Source organism: Papilio machaon, chromosome 5 (genome assembly GCF_912999745.1).
Source record: "Papilio machaon chromosome 5, ilPapMach1.1, whole genome shotgun sequence".
In the NCBI taxonomy this organism is placed as follows: domain Eukaryota; kingdom Metazoa; phylum Arthropoda; class Insecta; order Lepidoptera; family Papilionidae; genus Papilio; species Papilio machaon.
Window position 1 is genome coordinate 2,400,498 of NC_059990.1, and position 23,758 is coordinate 2,424,255.

At 33.3% G+C, this 23,758-nt stretch overlaps 1 protein-coding gene across 2 annotated transcripts in view; it reads left to right on the top strand.

Moving 5' to 3' along the window:
- Positions 1 to 23,758, top strand: part of LOC106715702 (cyclic AMP response element-binding protein A) — an 81,652-nt gene that overhangs the window by 35,228 nt on the left and 22,666 nt on the right. The gene's annotated exons all lie outside the window — the stretch shown is intronic.

Genomic DNA, 23,758 nt, shown 5'->3' on the forward strand with positions numbered 1-23,758 from the left:
GTTTACTTTTCTCTAATGCTAATTAAGCAGGTTCTGTCAAATCACATGTGTTCATAGCGGCCTGCTTATGAAAAAAGCGCTTGTTGTGCTGAGAATTTTAATGTTATACATATAATCTAAATATTAATGCATTTCAAACAATATACCCTTAATTCAAAGACTCACAAAGGGCTAGGTTTTTTGACACTATAATATGCAATCTGAATTTCATACTCTAAGTGCACATTTTTTCATAAGTACTATGAGATTGATTAATGCATCCTCTTTTGTTTACGCACGCATTTGTATGTACTAATTATACTCTAATCATGTTACTACTCTGTTAAAATGAATCTAGAAATATTAACGCCTATAAAAAACCTAAGCGAAGTTGGAAGCAAATTAAATTGTTCAAACAAGTTAGAAGTGCGTTTGTCACGTACGTTAATAAGTAATCATTGTGCTGTTAAGAATATCTGAGTTGGTTTTTTTTAATGTGATTTTATAAAAGCTTTCTTGTGGTAATAAGCCCGGCACCGCCGGGAGCCGGTCGTTGACCTCGCCTGAAGCCAAACGATCGATTTAATTTAAGTGGCTCCATAGGACTTCGCGAGAAATGTCGCTATTAAATGAATATGCGTTTTTAATCAGAATGAATAGTTCATAGTTATTCAAGGAATCTTAACACGTGCTTACTTCACTAAGAAGTATCCAAAAACTTTGAAAAACACACAACTTTTTTAGGTAGGCACAGTTCTTTGGAAAATATTTTTAACAAGTGTAGTAAAATTTACACAAAATTTTCTAAAACTAGAGAAGTACATGGCATTCTCATCGTTAATGCCTATCGTTCATGTTTGTAACGTATCACATATAAATTAAAAAAAAATCTATGGGAATGTTAAGGTAATGCGGTAACAACATTCAAGCAAACGCCGGTGTCCAATGCAATTGCTCTCTACGGAGATAAAAAGTTAGCGATCTTCGCGAAAGGCGTCGGCGGTGGTGTCGACGACCTCGCCGAAATTCCTACAAGTAGCTGTGTTGCCTCATCTATTGCTAATAACAACTATTTTTAGTGTTGCCAGTTGACGTAACGCACATACAAAATTATTATCGTAGTCACCGCTAACTTTGTGATAAATCTGTTATGTCGTAATATTTGTTTGTTGTTAATTTTAATGTAAATAAACGTTGTAAATATTTATTTTATCACTTACAAGTATATGACTTCTCATAATATATCTTAATTATAATATTGTTATTATTCACTGTGATGTCGATTTTTTAACACTTTGTTACATTAGTCAAGTGAAAAGTGGATCCAGGTAAATCTAATTAGGTACGTTTAACTACCTTTTGGCTCTATTTATATTTTTTGTGAGAACCGTACGAACTGTTTATTATTGAAATTTGTACCCGTAGGCGTATTTATGTCATCAGAGATGGCGCCTAAAGTCAAAGCACTGGCAAAATTATTCATAATTTAAGACAAAGTTACTAAACCCGCTTATATTGTAATTTCTATCTTTATCATTAATATAACATTTTGCTATTTACTTCAGAAGAGAAAAAAAAAAGAAATCTTGTTTATAATAAGTAAAGTTTATCTGTTTGTAAAATTGATGCGATTTTAGAATATTTTAAAAAGATTAATAAAATCGGCAAATATTTTATATACTACTTTAGTATTATTGTTTTTGTATGTTGAAAATTATCGTAGCCTTTTGCGTAACAGTATAGCAAATCGCAGGGGAAAACCTTAGTAAATATCTTATTGAAGTTATAGCGAAATGTTCCAAGGAAAATACAGGATGTCGATAAGATGTTTTGAGAGATGTATTACCTCATTTGTTTTCAACTCTTATTAAATCATATGACAGACAAAATAAATGTTTTTATCTGTGTTTGTGGAGCGTCGGTGGCAAAGGGGTTAAGAACTTTACTTGTAATCAGCAGGTCTTGGTTTCGAATCCCGCTTTGCATCAATGTGTTTTTCGAGTTACATATGTGCTTTTATCCGACGATCTTACGGTGGTCTTAATTCAAAGATATGTGTGAAGTCAACCAACCCGCACTGGGCCAGTGTAGTTGAAAGCCCTAGTCACCCATAACTTAGGGTAGGCTCTGAACCCTTTAGTGGGGATATATAGCTGTGATGATCTCTATTTCTAATTTTGAAAATTGGTTATAACACATATGTATTAAAAATAGAGAAATTGGAAGACTTTTTATGTCATCTCTTAGTTTTCTCTCCATTCCTTCACATTTAAATTTTACAATGCTTTGTTGACGTAGCAACAAAATGACAACAAAAAGAAAATGCAATGATTGATATCAAATTAAAATTATCATCATAGGGATTTGACTTATACTATTAATTGTACTTTCATTGTACATTAAAATATATTGTAGATTAGACAAAGTAAAACCATAGAGTATCTTTTATAATGTTTTTTATTTGATCTCAAATACAAAGATGACAAACTAGCAATTTCATTGATATTTTATGTAGGTAGACATATGGATAGGGTTTAGGGGATTGTAATCCCGTGTTACTATATCGCATATCACGTGCAAAACATATGGGTAATTTCATGAAAATTCGTTAACGTAGTGCATTTCGTATTTTGTATTTATCATTATGGCATAAAATATCGATCGGAGTTATGTAAATATGGCAACGAAAACATTTATCAAACAATTAGTTGGGCTAACAGCGAGCGGGTAAATCGGCACAAATAAAGCAATCAATGCGGGCGTGACTCGTGTCGTTAGCCCTCATTATCATAACTTTATCGCACGAACGATGTACACGCGCGCGATACTCCGCGCTCGTTCACGGAATCCGACCGACGACGCGGGACTTTACTGCCTTTGTTGATCTGTGCCACAGTTTCCCGCCTTTTTTTGAACTGTCAACACGAAGCGACATATATTGTAAATACTTACTTTTCTAATTCGTAGTTACAAGAAAAATTATTACTTTAAGCTCATGAGAACTTTAGGACTTACCACTGCTGTTTTAATAGATTTTGTATTATTGAGAAACATTATTATCTCTTACTTTCTTTGAAAAAAAAAATAAAGATGAGGATATGTTTTTGCACAAGTTTCTTGGAAGTGAAAACGCAAAATTACAAATACGTAACAAAAGATTAATCTTGGTTTTTAAAATAATAAATTATTAATGTAAATTTTCAACGTCTTGTTTGTGCCGAATTAATATCAGTTATCATAAATAATCATTTGAATTTGTATGGGCATATCTTTATGATCGGCGCAGGTGTTTTTCCATCAATTCACCACGTGTCATGCTTGAATTTCCAAGCGTCCTGATTTGTACATATACCTGTTTGTGACGTCACAAGACCAATAATGCGGGCAGCGTGCAACACTGGCCACATTAACTATTCAATTATTTCAACAACCAAGATTAAAATATATTCTAATTTGCAATCATGGAAAAAAGCCTGAGAATTAAAAAAAATTCATGCCTGTATTTGAATCTGAAATTAATATTTAATCAATTTAGTATTAAGTCTTATCACCTGCAAATGTGTCCTTGGAAAATTCCAAGAATTAGAAGTATGAGGCCCTTCACACAAGGCAATATAAATCGTCGAAACAAATATTGTTTGGTCGCGTCACGAAAATCGCGTTGCGCGCGCTCACAATGATGAATCGTCGACGCGCGTCGTCCATTCCGTCAGTAAGGGCGTAGCGACTTCATGTATCAGTATAGATTTTCTCCGCCATCTTCAAAATTGTAGTGACTTTTCTCATGACGATTTCGACACACAAGTTGTCAACGACTGTCTTCGGCGATGACAGATAGAAATGTCGATGACGCGAGCTGTGTACGAATTTATATAACATTCTATTGCAAAAGCAATTAAAATTGCTGGGATTTGTACAAAATAATCATTAAGTACACACAAAACGATTTCATTATGTGCTAGTTAATAAATAAGATGTTAGGAATGCCTACTGTAAACATGTTTGTATAGTGTTAGAACCTTGAAAAAATAACTCAAGCCCAAGTTCAAGAAACGCGAGGTAGACAACCTTTTCGTGCTAAACCTGTTTGAGAAATGACTTTGATAACGCGATTACCATATTGTGATGTATACGTTTCCTTTATCCTTAATTTATTGTTAATCAACGTTTTAAATGTAAATTTTTACTTCTACAACCAATTTTTTTTTATACGATTTACGATAATCCTTAAGTTTATTTTAAAGTTTTGTTATCTTATCAAACCTCTTTACAATAAATACGTTTTTAACTGTCAATTAAAGTTAGTGAAAGACACAAGCTGCCAGTATTACGTAATTTTATATTTGCCGTTAAAGAATTAAAAAAACTACACTTTTTTTATCTTGCCACATAAATATTTGTTTATCGAACATATTTAGTGTTTGTTTATTCCTAAATCGTAGTGAAATAGTAATGTTGGTATGTTGTGTAATAATAAACGATTTATAAATAGCTATGTATTTTTATATAGGACATTGCAATTACCGGAGCCATATTGTATGTACATAAATAATCACGCAATTTTCCAACAGTTCCGGTGAGCGCTGATTTTTCATTGCCCCTTGTATCCCACGCGTTTTGAATGAATGGAAAACTTTTATAGAAAATTGAAAATCTATTTATGGATTTCCTTTAAACTGCGTTATACGCATTAAACCAGTTTGTTATTACAATTTAAAGTTAAAAAGGGACGTAAGTTCGCAACAATGTTCGCAATATTTACTACTCGACTTACAAGCGCATATTTTTCGCCCGTATGTATGTTTGTTTTTATATATGTGAGTTTGTTTGTCGACATAGAGCCTAAACGATTGTACCGATTTCGACGAGTGTTGTGTCATTCGATTGGGCTTCTACCATTGATTGTTATAGGGTTATATCACATCAGCGTAAAAAACAAACATTAGACTTAGAAAAAAAATTCTAAATTAGTGTATAGTAGTAAATCAAATCTCAATCGCCATCATTGTTTTTACATCGCTGATTTTTTTTTCAAATTTTCAATTTTTTTTTGTGTTTTCAAAAATAAAGTATTTTATGTGAATATAGTTAAAACTAGAAATTTTTCAAATTCAGCCAATAGATAGCGCTATTTCATCCATTAGAGCTTCAGCCAGTCGTGTTCCTTGTTTTTTTTTAAATTAAATTTAGGTTACATTCATGCAGGTTATCATGTAGTAACATACAATAATGTTTGTTGCAACTCCGCAGTGCCAGTGTCTTACTATAGCTCTCTTATTTAAGCTTTGTTTATATAACATTTTCTAATATAAATATTATTCTTATAATTGAATTTTTCAAGCATTTTTGTTACCGGTTTGCGACACGATATGAGACGGTCTAACCACAGAGTAATAATATGAACAGTGTGGCATTTGATATGCTGCTAAAACCGTCCGCTCCACACCTGCGAATGTGAAAGCGATAATTGTAGTCGCGCGAATCAATCTTATTCCCAGAATTGGTCACAGCGATAACTCTGACATTTTAAATCAGTCAGTGTACAGTTATGTTTGTACAATGCTTGTTTAGAGATTCGCTTTGCTGGTTTTAGGATTTTTTTTGCGTATATTTATACGCTTTATTGCCTAAATAGTCTGTAGGCCACTATTTCATTTGGTTTTGTGCATCACATATGCAAATAATTGGCATGTGATTGTGTTAAAGACTTGTTTATGTTAGGTTTATGAACAAGCATTCCATAATGTTCGTCTATGTAAAAAAATAAACATCAATTAAAAAGATTTTCTATTTGTCTGAATGCTTTTTTCCTTTTAATTAAATTACAATCTACACCAGCAGCAACACTAACGGTCGTAAACATATAAAAAACCATTTGGTAAAAAAGGTACGCAAAAACGCAATGTCGAATGTACGGTAACTCGCCCCGTCTAGTTCGGGTTTGTATCGCGGGGTCGACGAACCCCGAATTGCCCGCACTCCGTCTACTTGCCAATTTCAAATAAACGCACCGAATTAACGACTATTATCACGTTCGCGTGAAAGGAATTCAAATGTTATTCGTATTTTGACAATCGATTATATCGCCGCTTCATATTTGTTTTCTTTTTTAACGTAAACACATTTATTGGCTGTCACTGGCCATCGAGAAATAACTTCCGAATGGTTTGGAAGTGAATTGTGAAAGGTGAATGAAAAAGAAAGAACGATTGACAGCTTTCCTAATCAAATATCTAAGAGTAAGTTATACTAGAACATATTGATTTTGGCTGATGGTCACTTTACAAATTCATGTTTCGGAAAACTTTCTTGAGCTGTAAATTTGTGTATGTGTGCAAATAATATTCTAGTAGAATCTTAATATATATAAATCTCGTGTTACAATGTTTGTCCTCAATTTACTCCTAAACCACTTAACCGATTATAATAAAATTCGCACACCATGTGCAGTTCGATCCAACTTGAGAGATAGGATAGTTTAAATCTCAAATTATAGTCGCAATTTTAATTTATTGCTAATTATTTGTCTGTTATTATTTGACAGTCACAATTATCTGTTAACTTCAAATGATTCTAACAGATGTCGATACCTTTCGACTGGGTTGAGTAAGTAATCAATAGATGGCGCTGCTATGGTAAATCTACGAACGTGTCATATAAGCTTATTAACTGCGCGCGGACGGAGTCGCGGGCGACAGCTAGTATATTTTATATAATAAAAAGCAACATTGAAATCAGTAGATAATCCGTAGCAAGTGAGGGCGTTTGCAGCCGGTACTGGAAAGCGTATATTCGAAGTATGTATTTGCAATTTTCTCGTGTTGCGTTCTCACGTTATTTCATCTGTAATCTCATATTATGTTTATTCATTGTACATATAGTTAGATATACGAGAGATAACTTCGATGTAGCATTTTCTATTTCATATTGCCGCACTCAGAGTTTTAAATGGCCGCTTAGAGGAAACTTTAATGTAGTTATAGTAAGGAAAATCTAAAAAAATTACTTAAGATACCATACTACTGTAAGTGCGGAAGTAAAACTTTTTTAGGATCGTTAAAAGCCGAGTAACAAGTAACTACCAATGGTTGTCTACTGCGTATTTTAATTCGCAATGATATCTTGTCCATAATACGATTGTTAATAAAAATTAAATAAACTTTTAATGTCATGTATCGAATTCAGGTTTTACAAATGTAATAATTGTTTACTGTTTTTCACTTTCTTATCAGGACTAAAACGTGACAAGACTATCGACACATTACCTTAAAGTAAATGTTTAATTATTTTTAAATTTTAATTATGGGATCAAGGATCAAAATCTATCAGTCAATCTAAAAAAATAAAGTTTGTGTTACCAACCAATTCGATATTCCTATAAAAAGAAACCTATAGAACTCATCGAATTCCGTTGGAGTCACTTCCGTTGGAGCCGCTTAACTTCATTTCAGTAGAATCGTTATATCCCTACGATATGGTTTGCGTTATTTCCTTCACCCACACCCATACGCTGTAATAAAAAAGCGACGACTTAATGTTATCATGAATAATGTACATTATGAGTAGGTAAAGTGAAAAATAATAGGAAAATAATTTATAATGCTTTGCTATTCTTTATGTCGTCCGCCCCAATGGCGACAAAAATTGCAATTACGCGCCAAACAATTCGCGACGCGCTCGCGATAACGGATTCCTTTGTAGCTGCAAACCTGTTACTTAGTTACTATTGTACCATACTACTCTATATATCTAAATATTTATACTTATACTAGCAATCCGCCCTGGCTTTGCATGATTAATAGAGCATTTAATTTTGGCTGTAATGTATTACTAACTTGATATGTCTTCTTTAACATTCTTCATCATTGCTATCTTTTATCTAATTTACAATAAACTACATTAATTAATGATGTAAAATTAATTTAATCAATTATATCAATTATTAATTAAAACACAAGAAAGTCGCGATTAAAAATTGTTTTACAAAATGTAACTCACGCTTGTAAACTAGTTAGTAATATTAATATGCCCCAATGAAGTAGAAATTATAAAAAAAATACTTTCGTATTTCCTAGTAATGTTTGAAATTAGCAAATTTATCACAGGTGCATATGATTTTCTTGTCAATCATGCAAATGGCACTACTATCAGAGATCAGAGAGAGGTTGAGTGCGGTGTTAGATGGCGCGAATGAGTCCGTTCCCACGATGGCCACTATCTTATCTGGCTGATCTACGCGCTCACGCGTGCTCTCAAACACGCCGCACTCTATCACTATATCTACGTTTTGTTTGTAATTAAAATTATTACTACATATTCTAACACATACCTGAAACTTAGAATAGTTGCTTTGGTAAAATTTTGATAGGTAATTTTTTTTTTTAAACAACAGTTTTGTATCATTTACGTTTTCAATAGCATTTCATTCACTTAACTATCGTAATTTATTTTAAAGTTAAATTGGCTGTATTTATCCTGGGCAAAAAATAAGTGAATACTATTTTCTCTAAGAAGTACCGTAGAGTTATTCCGAATACTTGAAAATGTCGTATCTTTTTAAAATTGAACTCTCAAATGTTTTCCGAGAATCGTAAACGAGAATTAGCAACGCTATCTGCTACTCAACAATAAAACTATTAAAGTGCTCAGTGAAAATGTCGGCGTTTTTCTTGCTTTTATTCGTGAACGTATTTGTTAACTTTCGTTAGCAGTTATAGCTTGGTATTTATAAAAAGTTTATTTAAAATCTTTTCATAGTACCCGTACCATTTCTTTTAGAACTGTAATTTGAAAAATAAAACTAACGGCTGATCAATTGGCCTACTTACATCTTAGATATTCTGTTCTTTGAATTCGTTATTAAACAATTTATACCGTTGGATATAGAAGATGTCCAACAACATTTTGCGACTGTCGGTTTACACTCTTCTATATTTCCACCACTTCAAGAATAATATCAAGTTATCATTCACAAACTTACTTGTGAGTATTAACTCTTGCCATAATATTATTTCCGTCGGCAAGGAGTTTGTTGCGATTTGCCGCGAGTACAATGCTTGTTTCCGTTCAGTTAACAATGAAGTGTAATTAAAAGTATGGGAAGCACTGCATGGTTAGTCGATCACGAAACGTTCTAACACGCGAGTCATTGTCACTCCAGTCTTTATTGACAATAATTATATTTATTTAACTATGCGATATTATACTATTAAACCTATTATTAGGTCGCGCTAGCCTATTAATAGTTTTATCTCTTACATAGTGTTTTATTACTTGTTGTGTATAACAAAAGATTGCATCAAAATTTTAACATTGTATTAATAAATTCTCTTGACGCTTAACGTTAAACGAATAAAGTAAAGTCATCCGGAATCGTCCCAACCACAGTAGATAGATGCTAGAGTTTTTACCACATATTTGGCAGTTAGTAATATCCCATGTTTAAATTTCTAACATCTACTATAGTTTTAACAGTGGTAGATCTCGCAACAACAATATTTGTTGAGTGCACGAATGGGCCGGTGCAATACCACGACCACACAGAAGACAGGCGTCAAGTGGAAGCAATTCCGCGTTTCATCTGCATTTACGGATATCGATGGGCAACGGTCGCCTCGCTATTTCGGTGTGTGTCGAATTTAGGTGGACGTTTGCTCGTTTGCCATCTTTAATTTAAAAAAAAAAGTTACCAAGATCAGTTAATATGCGGTGTCCGAATATTTATTAGTAGTAGGTTTAGTAAAATCGAAACTAATGTCGCAAAATTAAAAACTAATCGTTGGTTTCTGAGACTTAAATCCCCTATAAAAACACATTATCCCTCTCATTATCTTTAATAAAACAGAGATATGTTTTAAAAAGGGATTTCGGTATCAAAAACCAACGATAATCCAACTATACTTACTATACTTTGGTTCGTTACCATGAGCAAAACCAGGAACTCAATATTGTATACAGTTATAAACTTTCTCACGTTTCTTTTATTTTATTAAAAACGATAATTTAATTTTATTCTGTAATATTTCACCGAATAGCTTTGGAATACAAATAAGTTGCAACATTTAGAAATATCAAAAGTTGCAATTCACGTCAGCTCGCCAATGGCACATAAACTCGTCTCCCTTGGCGACAATCTTGACGTACGGCACGCGAGGAGATTTAAACGCTCATTTGTTATACATTTCTTAACGGTACACTTTCTAAATGATGAAACAGATATAGCTTTGTCAAAATGAAATCCACTATTACAAGTTGAGGTTGAAATTAAAACATCATCTGTATTTTGATTGCCAGTTAGCTGAATTCCGATGGCGATTTGTACCAACCACACTAAAGACTGGAGTGAGCTATACTTACTTATGTTTGGACTTATGTATGTAGTATTCATAGATCTGCAGATAACATCTATTGGACAACAATCGATTGTTTAGCAGCTTGAAATGCAGCTTTGAGAACAGCGGCGATGGCGGCGGTCGTTTGCGAAATGCCAATCAAGGTTTTATGTGACGTAAATGCACGCGGCGCACGTGTTCCGGATTTATGAAGTACATGCGATACTTATGCCAGATATTATAATTAAGAGAGAATAATATTGGTATGTAGTCTGTTTGTGTGTGTGTGTGTATTTACGATTTGATATTATTGGAGAACTTTATTGCAAGGATAAGTTCTTACTTAGTTTAAATTTTAAACTTTTACTAACTAAACTATACTTTTAATGACAAGCTCACATACTGCGAATTATACTAAAAAAGATATCCGACATAATTAGGAATGATCCGTTGAATTGAATGTAAATCTATTTACAAAATCAAATGTAATTTGATTTATTTTAAGTGTTGTTTTTTTACCAAAGAACCCGTCCTTTTCACACGGCAATGAGCTATACCTGTAGACCTTAAATGTCTGCTCTCTCATATTAGGTAAAGTTGATCTTATTACAGAACTGCGAGACGTCGGAAACCTGTACACGTTCACATTTACACCGATTTCGGGTAATCAATCTCCCTCTACGGTGCTTTTACCTTCACGTTAATAATATGTAGGTACTGCCATTGCTTTTGTTTGTTTTTAATATACAGTCGAACCTGGATATGTGAAAGTCCAACGACAAATTTTCAATATTCATCATTAAATAAAAGCTATGAGTGATTGTTCCTAGTAATTACAACATCGGGCTTTCGCCTGTCTCTTACAGTTGACTTTCACGTTCTCAAACCAAAATGATATTTATGTAGAATTATATGTATGGAAAAGAAAGGAAAGGGCCAATTAATTTAATGAAATATACTTATCATATTAACGTCCCTGAAGGTTGTTATCAAAGTCAATTACAGAACTTGTTTAATTATTTATTTTTTATTATAATTCAAAGTTAGCAGTGCATGTAAAAACCGTGCAGTACCAATTAAGATTGTTTATTTGTGCATTTAATCGCAAATGTATTACTGAACTCCATAAAATGGATTAAGGTAAAACCCACACGTCATACATTTGAACATAGTAAACAGTTTTTTCTTTATTCCAATTAGAAGTTAAAAAATTATCCGTCCCAAAGATGTAGAAATAAATTTAACTAATGCAGTTTTTATGTGACCGTTCGTGTGTATGTTTAGTGCATTACAACAATGAATTACGTTATATATAATCTGTGCCCGTCCCGTTAGACTTAAAGTTGTTAAAGTTTATTTTGATTACGAGACTTCAGATTTAGGTCACATGAAATAGCCCTTATTCGACAAGATCATAATCTTGCTACGTAAGAAACTCGGTCAGTTAAAAAATTAGGTCTCAGATTATTTCAAGTAACTTAAAAGTTATTTTAAGTAGCGAAAGCGAAAATCTTCAAGAATTTTGCATAAAGTTGTAAGAAATAAAAACGCACGCGCATCTTTTTTAATCAGATGCACCAGTTTGTCAACTATATTGTGCAACATTTTCCGTCTGATTTATCGGCGTGCGCTGACATAGTAACAGCTCAGTGTTGCAAGCCTCTAAACTGGGTTAAAAAAATGCAAGCACCCGTTTCCTGAATAATCATTTTTTGCCAATTTTCACGTTCCAACTGACTGATATATTATTAAATGTGTTTTGGATATTACATGTCAAATGTCGTATATCAAACTATCACCAGAGAGCTATAAATTAGCTCAGAATGACATTTCATTAAAATGGATAGGATACAAACAACTGTACTTTCTAATTGAACAAATGTGATCAAAATTTGAGTTTAATCTTACAAATATTATAAATGCTAATGTTTATATGGATGGGATGGATGTCTTTTACAAGGTTTCTTCATTTTAGGTATTTTTCATCCTTTTTTTTAAATACTGCGCAGACAATGTTGCTGGCTACAGCTAGTATAAGGATTATTTACATTAAATTCTACCTCTATTTCCAAAATTTTATACGATTATGTTCGTAATAGTACTACTCAGATTTTATAGATTACTAGCTTTTTCCCGCGACTCCGTCCGCGCAGAATAAAAAAAGAAAAAAAGAAAACGGGGTAAAAATTATCCTATGTCCTATTCCTGGTTCTAAGCTACCTGCCCACCAATTTTCAGTCAAATCGATTCAGCCGTTCTTGAGTTATAAATGGTGTAACTAACACAACTTTTTTACATATATAGATATGTTCGTCGATTACGAGTTGGAGAATAACATAAGATCTTAATTAAACCCATCCCATATTAATATCAAAGTTGAGCTCCCGACAAACTAGTTACGACTTTCGTAATAGTAATATTAAAATAAGACCATTTGAACCTGCGACTGACATTTCGCCATGTTATCGTAAAATTTTAAATATAGTTTATGACGTGATTAACTATTTTATAAATTGTCGTAAATTAAATCGAAGGAAATTAGGTTTATTGCTACGTAATGGCTTAAATAGAAAAATGATTTGTTCATTTTACATCATTAGTTAGATTATAAAATAACAATATTTAGTTTTGCGGTGTCATGTAACATATATTGCATTCCATTGCAACGTGGGGAGAGTATGGCAAAGAATGTTGCCTGTGGTGCGGGCTTGTACGAAGGCCGCTTGGCTGCGCCCAGTCGGGGTTGCCAGACTATACAACGGATTAGACATGTCACAAACAATCTGGATTTTTAATTGACAAATCTTAAGTACAATTTACTACTTGAACTGCATTTACTGAGGTTTCCACTGATGATACATTTGTAGATATTAAAGCGTGGTGTAATCTCTGTCTTCTTCTAAGACAATAATAGGGATGACTATATGTTATAATCAAGTGCTTCTTAAATATAAATTATCGTGTAAAAGTGATAAATTCATTCGACAATTTCTGTCGTTACTAAGTCGCTTCAGTAGGCTTTTTATCATTACAAATAAAGAAATTAATATTAAATTAATTTAAATGTCAATGATACCATATTTGTATTGACAGAAGGAAGGTTTTGTCACATTTGCGTCACTGGCTATATATATTATTAAGCAGATGTTAATATCTTACAATATTTTATAATCCTTGATAACATTTTTCACTGTTCACATTACGATATATCAGGAAAAACCACAACGTTACGTTTTAAAGGAAATATTGCGTCGAAACAAATTTATTACGAATTGTATTGAAGAAAAAACTTAAAAACAATATATTTATGTAATCACATTACATGTTATCTTCTGTAATGTTTATATTCTAATTGAATTGCTAAGAAAAATGCTAAAAATGTCAATCAACAATAGAAAACTACATAACATGTTAACAACGAACGATAGCAAATTCCTTGGAAAATATTACTATATTGTCATCGCAGCTAATAATATTAACTTAGTGTCAAGGGAAGATTAAGATGAAATCTAAAAAGCTGTAAGAGAATTGACGCATGATATAAAACGAAAGCGGAGCGTCGGTGGCTCAGGGGTTAAGCACTTGACTTGCAATCTGCAGGTCCTGGGTTCGAATCCCGCCATGTACCAATGTGTTTTTCGATTTACATATGTACATTTATCCGACGTTTTTACGGTGAAGGAAAACATCGTGATGCAACCTGCACATATCTGAGAAGAAATTCAATGATATGTGTGAAGTCAACCAACCCGCACTGGGCCAGCGTGGTTGACTATGGCCTAGTCACCCCTAAATTGGGGTAGGCTCCGAGCCCCTCGGTGGGGACGTATAGTCAGCTGATGATGATGATGATGATGATGATGATAAAACGAAAGATTTTAAAGGCGAAAATATAGCGTTCCGATTTGTTTTTGTGACTGCCTTGAAGAGGCATTTACTTTACAGATTCACCGGGCTTGAGTTGTTTGTTTTAGTGTAACCTCTAAAAAAAAGGAACATGTCAGGCTGATGATAATGAAAATATAGTGTAATAAAGCGTATATCCTGGTTTAAGACAGATGGTCTGCGTGTCTAACAGATGCACGGAACTTATCATACGGTTGATTACACTTTTTGTTTTTTTTTGTAAAAGGAGAGATCACGAAGTGACCGATTTGACCACCAGTATCAATTATTAACTATAATAATTTAAAGGTATCCATCGGTTATGGGTACTTTTTTCAATTATTGCACAGTAATTGGATGATGTTAAATGGCTATTGGGATAATTTAATAAAGTTAACCTGTTGGTAAAGCTTGACAGAATCTTGTAAGAACTTTATAAGTAAGGTCAACGACATTCTGATTCTTTAAATGTCAGATACAAGTGGTAGGAGCAATTTGTACGGACCTCCGCCCCATCTTGCGCAATGATAGTGTCCGCAACCGCAAACCAAGTCTATTTTTAGGTTAAGTAAAAATCTTGCGTCCTTTTATACGAGTGCTTAACCAGGAATCAAATCCTATGGCATTTAAAGAACAAGTTTTAACTATATTTTTGGATCTGATGTTAAAAGGTTTCAAACGTTCAAAGTGGGTCCAAATCACTAGTGGTTATAATCCAACGAAATATATTTAAGACACAAAGGATTCGAATCACAGTAATACTGTCTGTCGCGAGCGACACTGTCCGCGCGGCACTAAAAAAAAACACTTTACAAGCAGTCTATGTCTTCTTCCAGACGATGTTCTACATCTGTGCCAAATATCATCTAGATCCGTTGAGCCGTTCCGGAGATACCTTCAAATAAACATCCATCCATCCATTCATCCGTCCATCAAAACATTCACATTTGTAATATTAGTAAGATGAAATATTTTGTTATATTTTTAAAATTCACACGTGCGTTTAAAATGTAATAAACAAGATAGTAAATAATAGACATTTACAAAAGATTTGCATTGATTTGATTAAATAATTACAGACCTAATAATAGCATATCGATTTAATCCGCACACGTATCCGATTATAATTATATAACTACAGTATTACATACTTTTTTGATTGATTTTTATTCAAGAAAATATGTAATGAGAATAAAAAAGAAACGAAAAAGCAGTAATTAACAATGTCCCGCTGGAATATACCAACATACTGTTATTTATAACTGCGTATAAATCAATCAATCTAATACTAGACGATAAGAGGGCGTGTGAAAGTCAGAATCTATTGTCCTTCACAATGGCAAGGCGATACAAGATCAGTGAAAGTTGCCCCATAAAGAACTGATCAACAGTAACTGCTGGTATTTTGGTACAACATTCTTTGCATTCCTTTACCGCGTATACCACATTATCATAACCACCTCTACTAGGGATATCGTTTACCTACTATCTATAGGTTATAGGTATTGGGTATTGGGTTTTGATAAATGTCGACGGAAATTTTCCATCATTTATTGCTTTTTATCTTTGGATAAAACCAACTAATGATATATAACCTTCTAAATTTCATGACACTTCTTTCCTTAATTAGAATATTGTGAATAATTTTTAAGTCCACACGAAATTAGAAAAATGATTGATGAGATGAGGCATGTGTTCTTCCTGATTATGGTCTATATCTATGCCAAATCTCATCGAGATTTGTTAAGCCGTTTTGGAGATACCTTCCAACAAACATAAACTTTCATTCCGATATTTTTCCAGTGAATTAATCCCTGTCATTAAAAACCAAAAGTATACTTTTAAAGTTGAAATAAATGATAATAAATATGTCATCGAGTAATGAATCACTTTTGTTTTGCAGGTAAGTTCAATGAGTCATGAGAATCTTTTGGATCCTTATCATTATCGCTTTCAATCTCCGTGAGTAACACTTTGTTTATACCACCAATATTTTAATTTTGAACAGTGTGTAATCCAGGCAACTTTTTGCGGTAAGAATATTTACAAGGCAAGTATTGGAGCATCGGTGGCTCAGGGGTTAAACACTTGACTAGCAATCTGCGGGTCCTGGGATCGAATCCCACCATGGGTTTTTCGATTTACATGTGTATATCTATCCGATGTTCTTATGATGAAGGAAAATATCGCGATGCACATATCTGAGAAGAAATTCAAAGATATGTGAAGTCAACCAAGCCGCACTGGGTCAGCGTAGTTGACTATGGCCTAGTCACCCTTAATTTAGGGTAGGCTTCGAGCCTGATGAAGTATTCATGCAGCCAGTACTTAGTGTTACGAAACTAGCACCTCACGCCCCCGATGCGAATGGTACAACTTGTAATGTTACACGTCGTAACGTCAGTCAGTACTCAGCTTTAGGATTCAAACATCGCAAGGAGTACTTAATACACAATAGTCTATTTTCTCCCCACTTAAGGTTATAAATAATATTGGTAGCAATGATAGACAGTTAATTATGCCACTGGATTTCTTCACGCACCAATTGAGCTACGAAAGCTGTAAAATGAATGGCATTTAATGAATGTGAAGTCTGGTCCCGTTGTAAAATGATCCAAAACGATTCATTTATTTTAGAAATAAGGTTGCAACAAGATTCGCATCACATTAAAATATAAATTGTTAACAAAATAAAAAAACATATTAAGATATCGTACTAACATTTTCAATATTGACAGATACTTTGCAGTATTGCTTCATCTATCAAATTTTTCATTTCGTTTTTGTTAAAAAATATTGAAAGCAAGAAACAATAAAGAATTAGCTTTTTTTTGTAAACAACAAACTGTCTGTCATTGTTAAACGTCTTCAGTAACTTTTAATGATGGCCAATGAAATATGTTCCATTGTTAAAAAATAACTAGTTTTTTTGACACTGATGCCTTCTAAGTGAAGTCGGCTTGAGGTCAAACAATATAGCTGACAGTTAGTCTATGTTAAAACATCCACTGTACTCTTACTTATTCAAGCTAGGGCTGTCCAAACTTAGACATGTAATTGTTTTATATCAAACTATAGTGAAAAAATAATTAAGTCATTTTTTGTCCTCGTCTTTTTTTTAAGTTTAAAAATATTTGTTTTTATTTCTAATGTTATACAATTAAAACAATGTTCAAAAAGTTGTCATAACTGCTTTAGATAGTAATTTTGTACAACCATGTGAAATGAAAGGCGGTTAAGGGTCACGTGTGCGGTGCAGACGATGCGCGGGACACGAGATCTTGAACTAACGTCCCGTTGTGTCAGAGAGAGACGATATTATCGGAAGCTTCAATTTAAGCTACTAGATTGTCCGCGTATTCTTGACCTTACCAGAGTTTAATCTTATATGAGTAAACCAGCAGACTCATGTGACTATGTTTATGTAAAATTACTTCATGTAGTTCGTTTATTTGTTGGAAATGCAATTAAATATACAAATTGCAACTTTATTGCAACTTTTGTTTAATCTACCACTTAAACATCGAATCGATGACCACCAGTATAATAAGCTTGACCAAACCACTGAGCTACGTGACCTTTAATATTTAATGTAAAATTGGAGTCAATTATTCTTAGTCGTTTATAGAAACTTATTTCTTAAGTATACATATTAATCAATTACCTTATTTGACATATTAAAAATTATTCGATTTAATTTAATTACGAGTACACTATGGCGGTGGCCTTATAATATCCGATTTGTTAACATTAAAAAAAAACTTTAAAGTACAACAAGACTTCTCGTATTAACCTTACTTTACTTTCTACAGATTAAAAAATATCCGAATAGTGTTGCTCGCTTTTAATCGTTAATTATTCGCGCTGTTAATTGTGACAACAATAATGAGGTCCGATTGTAATCAGTACGAGCGGCCGGAATGCTAACGGCGATGTAATCGTTATGGAATCACTTTTTACTCGGGTAACCATGAGTGTTGTTGGTTAAAGATTTTTCTACGTTTTATATTATTATTTAGCTAGCTATTCCCGTGCGAATTCATCCGTAAGATATTTTATTAATTTTTGTTACACAGAAAAAGATTTTTTTATTTACACCAAACAAATAAACTTTCTTTTGTAAATGTTAAAATTCAAATACTCATATGATAACGCCTTTGGCTGACAATTACCGTTACCATGGCATTAAATTTTTGTCCCTTTTTCGCATTTTTTTTTAATTTACTCACCCTAGGTTTAATGGCGTGAAAATATATAGCCTCATGAGTGTTGTAAAGTTAGGGCTATTTATAAAAAACGATTTATTAAAAAAAACCGTGATTGTTAAGATTCTGCATTAAAAAAAATTGTGTTTACGCTCTATTATATAGTAAAGATCATAAAATTGAAAAAAGTGTGTAATAGGTATTTTATATGAGGAACAAAAGCAAGTGTCGATACGCTATGTTACCAAAATTAATCACAAAGTTAAATTTACTTGATGGCATGTCTATGACCTAATTAAATATTTCTTTAGAAAAATGACACGTAAAAGGTTTGCCATCCAATCCTTTACTAATTAAACTTGTGGTAACTCTAGTTTTATTATTGATTATTCCAATTAAAAAGCACTTAAAGAATAATAATAAGGCTTCTGTTATACGAATGCGTTTGGAAAATCTTACATTTTGAACATATTAGGCGTGCCGGTATGCACGCACGACTCGCTTCTCACGGCCCGAGCGCAGCACGTACAGCGACGGAGAATGTGAAAATATGCCGATACATGGCTAATATCAACACCAATCAAGCAAATCACACTCTAAAATTAATGAACATAAAGTTCTTTATTGGATAAATGTTGCAGTGTCTTGGCAACGCCTTACATGCATGCCACAATCGGATTACAAGTAAAGCAGGCTTTGTTTCCGTTGCATAAGACAGGCTTGTACAGCAACGGTCAAGCAATGCGGTTTTTTATATAAAATACCGGGAAAACTAGAGCACGGCTAACCTGTTGTGCCCGCGGCCAATGCAGACCCAAATTAAATAGACCCAAGAAAGTGGCTTGAATAATATTAACATATCAATAATATTTTAATAAGAAAACCGTAAAATCTTTAAAAGCCCTATTTTTATCTACAGCTCCATATTTATTGTTTAAGCATTTTATGATGTTGATAGAATAAGGTTTGTATGTAAAATTATATGGTGTTGATAATAATGATTAGGCTAACGCAATAACTGTGTTTATCGCAATAGTAAATATATATTATACCGTTAACAATTGGCGCAATGTCATCGCCGAACTGGGGCACTGAGTTCTATGTAACGGTGTTGCCACTTTCCATTTGAACATCTCCCTAAAAATATATTATATAAAAAAAATTACTATGCTCGCTCGCTAAAATTACTACATCACGTACTACCGACTACAGCAAAGAAAAATAATTTCAATATATTAATTTCCTACCAGTTAATCTAATTAAATTATGAATTATAATTTATAGCCTGTTTGACTTTCTCGTCAAATCTGCATCTCAAACCTACAAACATGAAAACCTATATTTATAGCTGGTAACACACGTGACGTTATCTACGCGGGTAACCGTGGCAACGGCAATTGAGCAATTACATTCCTTGCGACACACGAGTTCATTTCACTCAGAGATACTTTTATCTAGGCGCGGTATTGCCTCTGCCACACAGCTGAACCCCATATATAGCTTTGATCTATATTTTCTAACCTATAATGATAAAATTATCGATTGTATTATCTAAAATTATTGTCTGACAGGATAAATTATTTTTCCCCTATAGTAGAGTTATCTTTATTTAAAAACGCGTAGTCAGTATGTAACCATATTAGTTATTGACCATTAGAACGATAAGTGAAAACCACGGAAAGTACATATCTTTCGTCTTCGTACCTTGATAAAGGTGGTCTTAACTTTTTACTAGTGTTTTGGTCTACCAGTAAATACGCTTGCTCTTATCCCAATACTAGTATTACGGTTTAGTTAACATCTTCTGATACCAGTAATCCGCTATAAACTGTCGCCTGTCAACAACATTATCTGACAGTACCACGCCTACTGTACGACTTGTTCAGTTATGTAAACTGTTTGTCTGTTACATCATATTGCTTATTGATGTATATTGTAGGTAACAATATTATATGTATCTATGTCTAATATTAAAGATTATTTTAATATAAAAATAGGATCAACATGAACAAACTATATGTGATGTTCTTTAAAGATTTAGTTAAATTCATTAAATGTTTCCTTTTATTATATTGCTAAATGTTGCTCGCGACTTTTTCAAATAAACAAAAAAAAACTAAAATACACTATGTGTTCTTCCAGACTATGTTCTGCATCTATGTCAAATTTCAGCGAGATGTATTTAGCGGTTCTGGAGATACCTTCTAACAAACATCCATCCATCTAAACATTCGCATTTATAAATTAGTAAGAAGTAAGATGGTTGCGATAAAGTTAATAAAGTTTTCATGTTACTAAAGCTTACTTTTTTTTTAATTAATAGTACATTTACGAAACTTTATCATTATACTACTTTTTCACGAATAATTAAAAAAAATCGTAGTAATATTGTAATAAACAAAAGAGGCGCATGCACGCGTCGTAAAATTATTTATAAGCGGTTAATTGTAAGAAAAAGTAGTAAGCGATTCGAATTTAAATCGATTTAATGCGATAATTGCAATGAATCGAGGCGCGTCCCTACAATACGATTTATTTACGTATTCGCACGTGACTGGCCTGGAATGGCGAACGACGTTACGTACAATGTTGATTTGACGCGCGCTTTGAGGCATTCCGATTGTGTCAGTTGGAATCCCGTTAGCACTATCATAACGCTACTTGAAATCGATAAAATGTCTAATCGATGATTGCATTCAAAGCCCTTGAAGATTCAATTCTAAGAAGGCTGCAATTTATTCTTATGTAAAAGTATATATATTGTTTAGTTGAATATTTTCTAGATTTACACGGTATTCGACATCTGCTTGACATTTACAAACACGAAATTTGATCATCAAAAAATAACCTTTTAATATAATCTGTCACTATTACGCCGCCATATTTACGCAACGTTCAGAAATCGGTACACGCAACGCTGTCACGCTTTCATGTCGATCACGGTTTTAAAACGCATTCATGAACTCTAGTTTCTGAACAGGTTGGCGCTCGGTCCAACGAGCAGGCGATAATGTATAGTCTGACAAACTTATCTGACCCGGTAGACGTAAGTAAAATTAAATTATGATAGTCATTAACGCCCCTTGTCATTGTCAAAAAAATCCCAAGGTTCTTGCCGGACTGTACTTAAGTTTTCATGTTTAAACTAGTATGTCATCTTCTAAATAACATCGATAATAAAGCTTCACCGAGCCAAATCAATTTGTCTGACTAAAACCGGCTACTGACAACTCCAAACTACACCATTAACTTCGACGATAGCGACCTGTTGCGAATTTAATGCTCTTGTAATTTTATTATAACACTTCGATACTATGGAGACAGTTAAAGTGAAGGCAGAACGATTGCTTTCTTGAATAAATAAAATACAATAATACATTTATGTTTGAAGATAATTTTTTTCTACAATTTTTCGAAGAACTTTCTTTTTAAGAATGTACAATTTTATGTTTCTTGTGAAAGCTTGAAGTAATACATAAAATTGTTAGTGAAACAAAACACGAATCATATAATTCTAATACTAGTAGTGAGTACAAGTCCTAGTATTCTTAATTTGACTGATCTGCTTCCTACAACAATAGTCATTGCAACAAGCTTCAAGTGTACACAGTTAGAAGTAATTATAATTAAATTTTGAGACGAGTTTCCGTTGATAAATCTCGCTTCCTTCCTGCGCCTATCACAAACGGTATCATTCGCTGCTCTGACATAATTCTGTATGTTCAGTTGGTTGATATTAAAAATGTTACATACAATCATAAGCTAATCTATTAACTTTTAGCTCTACCATTTTTGAATTCGTTTTCGAGTATGTTCTCTATTATTTTAACATCAATGTCTAAAGCTATAGTTTACGTATATGTAAAATCAAGTGATATTACAGCTTTAATTAGTGTCTCTATGACGTCACAAGAAACAGTGCTAAGCGTAATTTCACAGAATAGCACTGCGTGGTTGTATTAATAACTATCAGAGCTCTAACGTACTACGTGCGTTCACTACTGCCCATTGTTAAAGGCGTGGGAAGTATCAACCCACGCCTCAAAATGTAGCAGGTGAATGTCGCATCTACTACTTTACTATAGTTTAAGCCATTCAGATAAAAAAGATTTCGTGAAATTAATTTTTATTTACTACTATACATCTGGTACATGATTATGTTATAGTAGATGTAGTAGTGGTATATGTTTTCTTGTATGTACGGTCTTCTTAATATTAAGTTCCGACAAAACATGAAACAATGAAATGTCTTAAAATATTATTGTCATTTAATTATATTGAACTATTTTATGCTAGTTTATGTAGGAATCTTAGGCAAATACTTTTCGCTTGCATCTGTCGATCCCCTAAGTAAAAGAATTAGGTTGAGTGAGGCAAATCAGGTCTATTGGTCGTAGTATGTGGGTTATCAGCGGGCGCAGACGGCGGCAGGGGCGCGGAAAATTGAGAAAATTGGAGTCCCGGAGCGCGTGGGTCGAGAGGGCGTCATGGTGACGACAGCGGCGCCCGTGACGTCACGTAGACCCGCCTCCGCCCGCCACCGACTGCACGGACAATCATACGGAAAACTGTCTTGTTACATTTAATTTTTAGCCTTAACTTTCTAGTTTTAAAAAGTAGGATGTTAACAACAGAATGACTACCCATAATATTGGACAGAAAAAAAAACATTCTGAATTGAATTGAATTCTGGCAATGACTATAAACGTTATATTCAATTGATTAAATCAACTTAACATAAATTCGCTTTCAGTGCTAAACTCCACATTTATGCATTTAAGAAAGATCTAGACAGCTTAGAGTCAAAATCGTACAGTTATTATCTTTAGCAATTTTCTGCACGATTGTACTTCCATAAGTGACATTTAAAAATAATTTGACGCTAGGAGTTTAGCGGGTGCCGGCAGAGGGCGCGCGTGGGCGACGGCGCCGAGACACTTGTCTGTATCCGAGCACAGCCTGCCGGAAAATTAAATGTGGCGGGAAAACTACACCGCCTACCCAGTTCTCATTCAGAACGCCTTAACCTTATTAAGAATATTGAACCTCTTCCCTTAAACAAACTAGCGGTAAAAGAAAAATTAAAACGCGGTTTTCGGTGTTAATATTTTTTCATACTTTTTATTGATATTTTAATTAAGTTGTTTGTAAAAATCAAGGTTGAAATTTATCTATAGGATTATTGATATTTTATTATCTTTTGTAGGTGATATAATTAAATATATGACACACATATGACGTACTTGTATTTACTGAACCTTCAAATAAAATATAATCTATATCGGCGATTTGTGGCAATGAAATCAATTAGCTCCTACAACAAAACTGAATTAAAAATTTATTGTATTTTAAATTACA